We start from the raw sequence: 11,507 nt of genomic DNA, 5'->3' as shown, positions 1-11,507 counted from the left end.
CGAGTTTGACAAAGGGCCAAATTATGATGGCTAGACCACTGCATCAGAGCATCTCCAAAACTGCAGCTCTTGTGGGGTGTTCCCGGTCTGCAGTGGTCAGTATCTATCAAAAGTGCTCCAAGGACGGATCAGTGGTGAACCGGCGACAGGGTCATGGGCGGTCAAGACTCATTGATGCACGTGGGGAGAGAAAGCTGGCCCGTGTGATTTGATCCAACAGACGAGCTACTGTTGCTCAAATTGCTGAAGAAGTTAATGCTGGTTCTGAAAGGGGTCAGAACACACAGTGCAGGACGGGTCAGGGCTGTTTCGGCAGCAAAAGGGGGACCAACACAATATTAGGCAGGTGGTCATAATGTTATGCCTGATATTATTTTTTACTGCTGTGGCAGTTCAGTAGTTCAGTGACTATATTGGGAATTTCCACGTGTGTAACCGTTAAATCGTTAGTCACACAAAGAACTCACTAACATCATGCACGCAATCATGGAATCCGAATGAGGCAGAGAAACACAATAAGGTTAGTAGGAGATAGTCTTAGCTTGGAGTACTCAGACTGTCGAATGAGCAACAGGCCTGATTCATGCTGATGAATGCAGACATTTGTGTGTGTGTGTGTGTGTTGGAAAACTTTTCCCAGAGTTCTGCTTGACATTTCTGCGTCCAGTCAGCTATGACCTCCCTCATGTCCTCAGTGTCCTGGGTCACTGTCAAAACAATGAACCGCTCTCATCTTTAAAGATGGCTTGAATGTGAGTCATTTCACCTCCCTGGAGGTAGAAGTGGAGCTTAGAAAGGGCTTTTATACTTAATATTAGATTTTAATTTTATTTAAAAAAAAGAAAAGAAAAGCTGTATATAACTGTATTTAAAGCTTTGAAGATTAGATCTACTTATACAATATACTAAGTATATAAGAATACTTAGTTAAAAATAACAACTAATGCTCTTAAAATGCAAATATTAAAATACTACCCCGTTTAGATTGACCTGGGTGGATAGATACTACATTTTATTCAATTTATTAAATAAAGTACCTAATAAAAGATGAGTACAATCAATAAAATATAAAATATAAAATAAAAATGATTTGCAAACATATAGGATGATCTAAATATTTAATAATGCTAAGCCACATATTAATAAAGCTATATGTAAAAGGCTGTTCTTGTTATTATTAGCAGACTAGCTGGCTAGCTATTTTCCGTCAGTAACATGACTAGCTTTCTGCTACACCCACATTAGCTTTGCTAGTAATTAATATGCTATGTTGCATTACATATGCTATTACATTAGCATGTTAGATAGCTGACTAGCCGAATAATGTCCTGGGTTCGATTCCCAGGATCGAACAGGCAGGGGGCCTTTCTGTGTGGAGTTAGCATGTTCTCCCCGTGCCTGGGTGGGTTTACTCTGGGTACTCCGGTTTCCTCCAATAGTCCAAAAACATGTACATTAGGTTGATTGGTAATTCTAAATTGCCCGTGTGTGATTGTCTGTCTATATGTGTGGCCCTGCAATGGACTTGCAGCCTGTCCAGGGTGTACTGGGTGTGTGCTGGGATAGGTTCCAGCAGATCCCCATGACTCTAAGGAGGAAGAAAGCGGGTATAGAAAATGGATAGATGGATAGATAGCTTGGTTTATTGTGTTACATTAACTAGGAGATCAAATTAGCAAGATAGCTATATAGCTAAATTTATAATGTTACATTAACTAGCATATTGAATTAGCTAGATAGCTAGATTTATTATGTACTATTAACTAGGATTTTAAATTAGCAAGATAACTATATAGCTAAATTTATTTTGTTACTTTAATTAAAATACTGAATTAGCTAGATAGCTAAATTTATTACGTTACATTAACTAGGATATTGATTTAGCTAGATAGCTAGGTGGCTAAATTTATTATGCTACATTAACTAGCATATTGAATTAGCAAGATAGCTAGATAGCTAAATGGAAATAGTTGATAGTTGATGTGTTTTTGTTTTTTTTTAAGATTTCTTCTTGTATTTAATGAAATCTGGTGAATGATTCTCTTGGTTATGCTAGGTAGGTATCTTCATGAGAATGTAGCTTGGTAGTTAGCCAAAACTTGTAGCTGTTGCGTTTCTGCCAGAGTCAGATTGATTTTAGGTTTCTAAAATATAAATAAATAAATAATCAGTTGATAGCTAATGTGTGTTTGTTAGATTTCTTTTATTTATTGTGGAATGGGTTGAGGGACATGTCTGAGCAGCTAAAGTTAATTAGCCATCTACATGTAGTTAAGACCCAACCTACTATATATAACCTTTACACACTGAATAAAACCAGAGCACAACAGCAGACCTAACACAGACGTCTAAAAAAACCCTAGTCTTTGTCATCTCACTCAGTGGCCCTTTGTATTATTTTTTGTCTGTTTTTTTGCTAATCCACTGCAGGTCCTCACTTCAAAGCTGACATTTCCAGTGGCTTTTCGGTGTCTGTCTCTTCGGACAAAGTGAACGGTTGTCAGGAGCCGTGAGCTTGACCTCGGTCTCATGCTCACTCCTAGTTGTTTAGTTTCTGTTCTCTTTTTGTTTCTGCAATCAAAGAAAGCCAGAGGTTATTGTCAGTTCAAGCCTGACAAACACGTACTGTACACTGGCGAGAGTTCACAGTCTGACCAAAGGTTACGAGAAGTTTAAGGAAAGCGTAATCATTGGAAGATCAAATAAAGTGGAATCTGAAGGAGGGGTGTGTGTGTGTGTGTGTGTGAGTGTGTGTGTGTGTGTGTGTGCGTGCGTGTGACACAGAAAGCCTTCTGCTCAGCAAACAAAACCGCACTGTTCAGCTCCACACACACACACACACACACACACACACACACCACGCTGAGGTCTTATTTAACCTCTGTTCTCCTTTGAACTCTGTAAAACTGCCTAGTTAAAAGCAAGCAACGACGACACATTCAAGGTCAGTTATTTCCCTTTCAACGCAAGAACAATGCACGTTGGAAGCGTTTCAGCTCCTGACTCACCGTACCTGAACATCCACTAACAGATGAAAAGATCACGAAGAGGAGAAAAATGGAAAAGAGGAAGGAGGAGGGGGAAAAAAATTCTTTATCCGTCCAGGATTTTTTCTCTTCCCTTCATTGACGTCTCTTCCAAACCCTTCTTCTTCTTCTTCTTCCTCATTCTTCCTCTTCTTCTTTTCTCTGGTTATATGTCCATATCCTCGCCGAAGCACATCTAACGTGATATATGCATGTCATTTGCGAAAGGCAGAACTGGGTCACAAGGTGCCTTTCATGGCGTTTGGGTTTGTGATCAAACGTGGAATATGCATGATCTGGATTATGTATGATCTCTTTTTATTATTAAAAATAGATGAACAGGAAGAACGGGCTTTTTCTTCTTTTTTTTTTAATAATTATTTCAGAGAAGGAAATATAAAATGTGCTACCATACACACGCTCCATGGCCACTTTATTAGGAACACTGTGCTAATCAGTCCCTTCAGGATTTCGTGTTGCTTTGAGTTGTTCACGAAAAGAATAGGCGACGTCTCAAGCACAGAATTCTTCTCCTACCAACACGCAAAACACATCCTTAACGACTTATCAGGATAGCTGTATGTTCCACACACGTTAAAGGAAGAGGGACTTGGATGAATCTGATTTGTGATGATGTCACATGCCCAGTCTTGGTCCAAATCTGATGAAAATCTATGATTTGTTTTTTTTTAAATTGCGATCTTCTCCAAATATCAGAGATATTTGAAATCCTGGAATATTGACTAATAGTGAGTGGAATTGCCTTTGCCCTCAGAACAGCCTCGATCCTTCCTTGTTCTTGGTTCAGATCAGATCTGACCCAAGGGAGGACACTGAAGTACATTGATCTCAGTATCATGTTCATGGAACCAGTTTGTTGCATTATCATGCTGGAAGTAGCTATTAAAGGACGGGTAAATTGTGGCTGCGAAGGGATGCCTGCGGTCAGCAAGAATGCTGCGATCAACTGTGGCACTCAAACAATGCACAAGTGGAATTAATGACCTTTATATCCCACACTATTATACCACCAGCACCAGTCTACACTGTTGATAGAAGGCAGGATGTGTCTATGGATTCATGCTGTTGATGCCCAAAGTCCATGGGTAACATTGAATATTATGCTACCACCACTGTGCTTCACATTTACATTTACATTTCTGGCATTTTCCAGATGCCTTTATCCAGAGTGATGTACAAAAATGCTTTAAAGTCTCTATCAATGAATACATTAACACTGGGTCAATAGGTCACAGACTTAGGATACCATCAGCCCTGGGTGTTTCTTTGTTGAAAGATTGGTGGCGTGGGTGGTTCTATTTTTAGCTCAAGCTTGGTGGCATAATTTCCTGTGAGGAGCCTTGACATGGAGTGCTTGGCTTGGGTCAGTTCTTTGTAAGCAGCCATACAGTTTATATACGCTTCGTACTGGTCATATTGGTCATATTTTTGGGCGGCTGGAACGGATTATCTGTATTTACATTATTTCTTATGGGAAAATTCATTTCGCAATACAAATTGTCACCTTAAGATCTTCCACTGTACATAAAACAAACAGGGAAAATAAGAGCTAGTTTAAGTGTTTCAGAAAGAGGTAGGTCTTCATCCGTTGTTTGAAGACGGTCAGTGACTCAGCTGTCCCATCTAGGGGAAGTTCATTCCTCCACCTCGGTGCCAGAACAGAAAAGAGTCTCCACCTTTACTCTATTCTCAATGTTGTGTTTCTGTTAAACGTTTAACTTTATGCCAAAAGAATTTTTAATTATAGTCTCATCTGACCAAGGAACCATTTTCCTAATCTAGTATACATGTATGATGTAATGTTTTATAATCCAAGAAGAGGATGAGTTCCTTTTTTCTCTGGTTTCTCTCAGGGATTCTTCCTCATGTCATGTCAAGGATATTTTTTCCTGCTGCTGTCACATTGCCACATCATATTATTTTATTTCTTCTTATTTCAATTCATGATTATTTGATGTAGCTGATTTATATGCACAGTCTAAGCAGCAGTACGCTAGGTTTTCATTTCACTGCAGGTTCTATACTGTATATAACTTTATACACCAGGAATAACATTTTAACTAATAATATTGTGCAGGTCCCCCTTTTCAGAACCAGCATTAACTTCCTCAGCAATGTAAGCAACAGTAGCTCGTCTGTTGGATCGGATCACACGGGCCAGCCTTCACTCCTCACGTGCATCAGTGAGCCTTGACCGCCCATGACCCTGTCACCGGTTCACCACTGTTCCTTCCTTGGAGCACTTTGATAGATACTGACCACTGCAGACCGGGAACACCCCACAAGAGCTGCAGTTTTGGAGATGCTCTGATCCAGTGGTCTAGCCATCACAATTTGGCCCCTCGTCAAACTCGCTCAAATCCTTACGCTTGTCCATTTTTCCTGCTTCTAACACATCAACTTTGAGGACAAAATTCACTTGCCTAATATATCCCACCCACCAGCCGGTGCCATGATGAGGCTTCACCTGTCACTGATCAGAATGTTATGCCTGATCGATGTATGTGACCAAAAAAAGATGTAACTTTAATCTTCTTCTTCATTAAGGATCTACATCTCATTCAATGTTTATAGTTAAAAAGCACTATACAGATACCACTAGATTGAATGTGCATCTACATTTCTGGCAGACGCCCTTATCCAGAGCGACTTACTTTTTTTTATCTCATTTTATACAACTAAGCAATTGAGGGTTAAGGGCCTTGCTCAAGGGCCCAGCAGTGGCAGCCTGGTGGTCCTGGGATTCGCGCTCACAACCTTCTGACCACTAAGCTACCTCCCACATCTCCCACTACCTTCCCATATACAATAAGTACAAGCTCTATATTATATAATTAACTACATTAATTGGCAAGTGTTTGTTGGATTTCAAATAAATCTGGTAAGATGGATCTTACTGAATAAAGTTCACTATGAGCTTCTTCATGACTGTTTATATATGTCAGAGTTATAGCATTAATAAAAATAGGTAAATGTCTTGTTTCTATAAATAAAACAAAGTGTGGCTACTATACCATAAAGTAAAACTAGGTTACGCTCTAGAGGTGATAAAGTTGTAGAAAATAAGAACGCCATGTGTTTCACATCCACTGAATCCTCCTCTTAAGGTTATCGTGACTTTTAGGTCCATGCCTTAGGGACAAGGCCATACTCCGCCTGAAACCCTGCCAGAGACCCAACTCGAGCAGAGCAGCCTAGAGCATCATAAATCATATGTATGATTTAAAATTTCCCTCTTAAGCACAAGGGTCATTAGCTGTCATCAGCCAAGCAGGACATACTTTATACGTATTGTTCCACATCAGCAGATTGGTGCTAGCTGTGCAACTTTTTCGGATCTCACAAAAATGCATGCAAGCGTTCGCCCAATTATCAGGCGGAGGATGTGTAAAAGAAGCGAAGCTCGGTGTGAACATGAAGCGTGGCCTCCATTTACATTACAGACAAGACAGCGTCTTACAGCGTGCTGCTTTAGCACCTGACTTTGCACTAGAGACGTTGTCATGCATAGGTAATGAATTAATGTCTAAATGACTTTAATGTGTAAAACCTGAGAAACGAATGTTGTGTGGAGAAGAAAGCTTTGTCCTGTAATTACTCATACACATTCTCACAGAACGTTGGGAGAACGTTTGCGACTGCTACAATATCGGCCTTATTTTTGAGTATTATCTCATTTTTTATATATAATGCCATTGTTTTAAGCCTTTTTGTTTTGAGTATAATGAAATAAATGATGTTCAGGCTGTGAGTCTGATATAAAATGAGTCTGTCGGCTTTCAGAGTGTTTTAGACGTGTGTTTTCCCTCTGTTGGAGAACCTTACACAGAATTTTACTGGTTGTAGATCATTTTTTTCACTCGGAGAACCTCGGAGAGAAGAAATTGGTCTGATATGAACATTTACTTTGAAGATACAAACATTTGTGTGGAAAAAAAATGAACCGTTTTTCTTTTTTGCAACTTGTCTATACAAATATTAATCCCTAATAGTCTAGGAAAAAACTAATTCTTCAAGTCCTGAGTGTCTGCTTTCATATGAGCTTCATATTAACCTCCACTGTGGAGTGGAACATGACAAAAACACTCAATCATCAACATGGACACAATAAAAACAGGAGGAAATTTATTTTTTTGGCTTCTGCGACAAAGAGTTTATTGGAAATGTCCTTAATTCTGACTTATAAAGTATTTCTTTTAAGATATTATGTCAGTAACTATTATTTGAAGATATTACTTCATTATCTTTTGCCTTAAAGTCTGATTATTTCAAGATAATTTATCATAAATCATTATCTCATTACTGTGACTTAATAACTTGTTATTTTAAGTATATGATCTGGTTATTTAAACATAAGATGTCATTATTTATACATTAATAATAACGTTATTAAGACATTAATCCGAAATTAGGAGACATTAAGTCAAAATAATGTCTTAAAAATCACCTTATATTCGACTTTAACTAGATCTTTCAACAGATTATATAGTTATATTTAAGATTTTTGTATGGAAATAATAAGACGTCAGTTGTTTTTGATGTAATTAATGAATAAGAATTAATGAGATAAGTCGAAATGAGGATTAAGAAGAAAAAGGTCTTGAAATAACAAGTTAGCTTAAAATAATATGCATGGAACCTGAACTTGCCGTATTAATTCAGCCTGTTGAAGATATGAGATAGCAACGAGATAACGGCATAGCGTAACGAAATGATGTGAAAATGACCGCACTCGTGCTTCACAATTTGTGGTTCAGGGCTTTCGTAAAGTCTGACACTGCTTTGGCAGGAAGTTAATCCTGTCAGCGTGCTCGTTCTCGCCTCCCCCACTCCCTACCCTGCTTTGATACACACACACAAAAGGAAGCCATACATGCATGTGACCCAGTTTAAGAGGAAAATATATAAATGCGTATAAAAAAGAGAGAGATTATATTTAGGAAGTCTTTCATGTATCACCTCGCTCGGTGCTCGGCACGTTGCTGTGATCCGACAGATGCTACAACTGAATTTCTTGACATTCATGACAGCGTACAAGACGTCTGTGTGATCAGGCTACTGTGCTACGCTACAGTGATGCTACAGTTGGTTCAGTCAACGTAGTGAAATGTATTTGGATATGATAAATAAGAAGAAAAACACAGAATTTCCTTCTTCACTCTATTTCCTGAGAAGAAGAAGAAGAAGCAGCGTACTTTCAGACCCGCGGCTTTTTGCCTATCTATCGTGTCTCTTTCTTACCGGGTTCCTCTTTACAGGCCACTGATCTGTCTTGATGCTGACCCCGGTGAAGCACAGAGCCATCTCTTCCCCATCACTTCCTCTTAAGTCTGAGTCACGCTGACCCACATGCATTAAGGTCACAATGAGGCCCAGAAGAAAAATAATTGGAAAAAAAAATCTAGCTGTTTCTGGCAGTGGTTTGGGAAAGTCCTTCATATGATGCAATTTTTGACATTTTCTATTACAGATAATACAGATTTGTAGCTTCACTGTGTTTCTCTTCTGCCTGTATTTCACCCAAGAAATGAAGTTCTAGCGATTTAAAATTCGTAAAATCGTACAAAATTGTAAAGAATTGCAAGTTTACCGTGGGTGACTTCTCATCAACATCATCCACATACACTATATTGCCAAAAGTATTCGCTCACCCATCCAAATAATCAGAATCAGGTGTTCCAATCACTTCCATGGCCACAGGTGTATAAAATCAAGCACCTAGGCATGCAGACTGTTTTTACAAACATTTGTGAAAGAATGGGTCGCTCTCAGGAGCTCAGTGAATTCCAGCGTGGAACTGTGATAGGATGCCACCTGTGCAACAAATCCAGTCGTGAAATTTCCTCGCTCCTAAATATTCCACAGTCAACTGTCAGCTGTATTATAAGAACGTGGAAGTGTTTGGGAACGACAGCAACTCAGCCACCAAGTGGTAGGCCACGTAAACTGACGGAGCGGGGTCAGCGGATGCTGAGGCGCATAGTGCGAAGAGGTCGCCAACTTTCTGCAGTCAATCGCTACAGACCTCCAAACTTCATGTGGCCTTCAGATTAGCTCAAGAACAGTGCGCAGAGAGCTTCATGGAATGGGTTTCCATGGCCGAGCAGCTGCATCCAAGCCATACATCACCAAGTGCAATGCAAAGCGTCGGATGCAGTGGTGTAAAGCACGCCGCCACTGGACTCTAGAGCAGTGGAGACGCGTTCTCTGGAGTGACGAATCGCGCTTCTCCATCTGGCAATCTGATGGACGAGTCTGGGTTTGGCGGTTGCCAGGAGAACGGTACTTGTCTGACTGCATTGTGCCAAGTGTAAAGTTTGGTGGAGGGGGGATTATGGTGTGGGGTTGTTTTTCAGGAGCTGGGCTTGGCCCCTTAGTTCCAGTGAAAGGAACTCTGAATGCTTCAGCATACCAAGACATTTTGGACAATTCCATGCTCCCAACTTTGTGGGAACAGTTTGGAGCTGGCCCCTTCCTCTTCCAACATGACTGTGCACCAGTGCACAAAGCAAGGTCCATAAAGACATGGATGACAGAGTCTGGTGTGGATGAACTTGACTGGCCTGCACAGAGTCCTGACCTCAACCCGATAGAACACCTTTGGGATGAATTAGAGCAGAGACTGAGAGCCAGGCCTTCTCGTCCAACATCAGTACCTGACCTCACAAATGCGCTTCTGGAAGAATGGTCAAAAATTCCCATAAACACACTCCTAAACCTTGTGGACAGCCTTCCCAGAAGAGTTGAAGCTGTTATAGCTGCAAAGGGTGGACCGACGTCATATTGAACCCTATGGATTAGGAATGGGATGTCACTTAAGTTCATATGCGAGTCAAGGCAGGTGAGCGAATACTTTTGGCAATATAGTGTACGTCTCTGCTTCCATCATCTGAGTTAAAGTCACACAATGCCAATGTTTCAACACATATGAAAAAAGTTTTGTTGTGTCCATGTTGATGATTGAGTGTCTTTGTCATGTTCCACTCCACAGTGGGGGTTAATATGAAGCTCATATGAAAGTAGACACTCAGTACTTTAAGAATTTGTAGTGTTTCAGAAGGATTTCTATTTTTCCCTAAACTACTAGGGGTGATACTGTATATTCATAGAAAAAAGTCCAAAAACGGTTAGTTTTTTCCACACAAATGTTTGTATCTTCAGAGTAAATGTTGATCTCAAACCCATTTCTGCTCTCTGAGATGCTCCAAGTGCTTGTTCATCTAAAAAGCAGCTCAGATTAAAATTCTGTGTAACACACATCTAAACAGACTCATTTAATACCACACTCACAGCCTGAACATCATTCATGGTGTTTTCAACACAAGCCTCATGATTGTTTAACTTCGATGAGGAAATACTCCCCGATTCTTTCACTCACTTCTGCTCTGATGAAGGCATTAGCAGATAACTGAAACATTTCAAAATTTAGCAACTTCTGTTTGTCTTCTTGTTGGAATTTCATTGTGAACACACTACTCACTCTACACAATGGTAGAAGAGTGTATAAGTTTACAATTTCAGGTTTTAATATCTGAGACATATCCGTGAAATTTCTGACGAAAACCTATTGATATATTCTTTAAGCAGACACAGTGGAACCTCAGCTTATGAATTTAATTCATTCTGGAGGCGACTTCTTAAGGTGAAAATTTGCATTCCAAAATAAATTTTCCCATACGAAAAAAATATAAATGCAGATAATCCGTTCCAGCCGCCCAAAAATAAGAGCAATATTCCCAATACGAAGCGTATGTAAACTGTACGGCTGCTTGCAAAGAACTGACCCAAGCCAAGCATTCCATGTCAAAGCTCCTCACAGGAAGTCGTGCCACCAAGCTTGAGCTAAAAATAGAACAGACCGCCCACGCCACCAATCTGTCAACAAAAAAATGCCTGGAAAATCATCTAGCTTTTGAACGCATGCCGAAAGGAACGTTAGTATCGTGGGTTGAATCTTTCTAAATAGCTTTCTCTGGCTGAAAAAATAAAAAAATGTAATAATTTGTAAACTCGCTTCAGTCGGCTTTACTTGGCTTTCCAGTGACGCTAACAAGTTTTGAAAAGCTCCCGGACATACGCGCAACTTCGGTATACGGCGTTCGGTTTGGTTCATATGCCAAGGTTCCACTGTATGTCACACTGTATTATTGGATTGCAATAATACAGTAGTGGATTTTGATTAAAAATCTGATCATAATTTTTGGTCTTTTTTGTCTTTTTTCCCCAAACGTCTTTGTTTCCTGGATCTCTGTAGTTCCACTGATGGCCTACAAAGACATCGTATCTAATATAATTGTGTGATTCAAACTTTGTGGCAACCACAAACCACAAAAATAACCACATATGGGTGAGATGGTCAGGTGAAATCAACCCTTTAGCCATATTGTGTGTATATTCCTTTGTTCTTTTGTTATTCAAAATTATTTGTGAAAAAAAGGGAATTAAATGGATCTTTTGAAG

General features: G+C 39.7%; 1 long non-coding RNA gene across 1 annotated transcript in view; it reads right to left on the bottom strand.

The window, feature by feature from the left end:
• LOC131368140 (uncharacterized) overlaps window positions 1-3,222 on the bottom strand; it is a 6,461-nt gene extending 3,239 nt beyond the window's left edge. Inside the window, exons 1-2 of the long non-coding RNA XR_009207009.1 lie at window positions 3,014-3,222; window positions 2,439-2,571 (exon numbers count right to left, since the gene is read on the bottom strand). This is a non-coding gene — a long non-coding RNA (uncharacterized LOC131368140). The remainder of the gene's footprint in view (window positions 1-2,438; window positions 2,572-3,013) is intronic.
• Between the last annotated feature and the right edge of the window lie 8,285 nt (window positions 3,223-11,507).

The sequence above is a fragment of the Hemibagrus wyckioides genome, linkage group LG17, assembly GCF_019097595.1.
Source record: "Hemibagrus wyckioides isolate EC202008001 linkage group LG17, SWU_Hwy_1.0, whole genome shotgun sequence".
NCBI classification, from domain to species: Eukaryota; Metazoa; Chordata; class Actinopteri; order Siluriformes; family Bagridae; genus Hemibagrus; species Hemibagrus wyckioides.
Note: the sequence above shows the minus strand (reverse complement) of the source record. Positions and strands in the feature narration are given on the sequence as shown.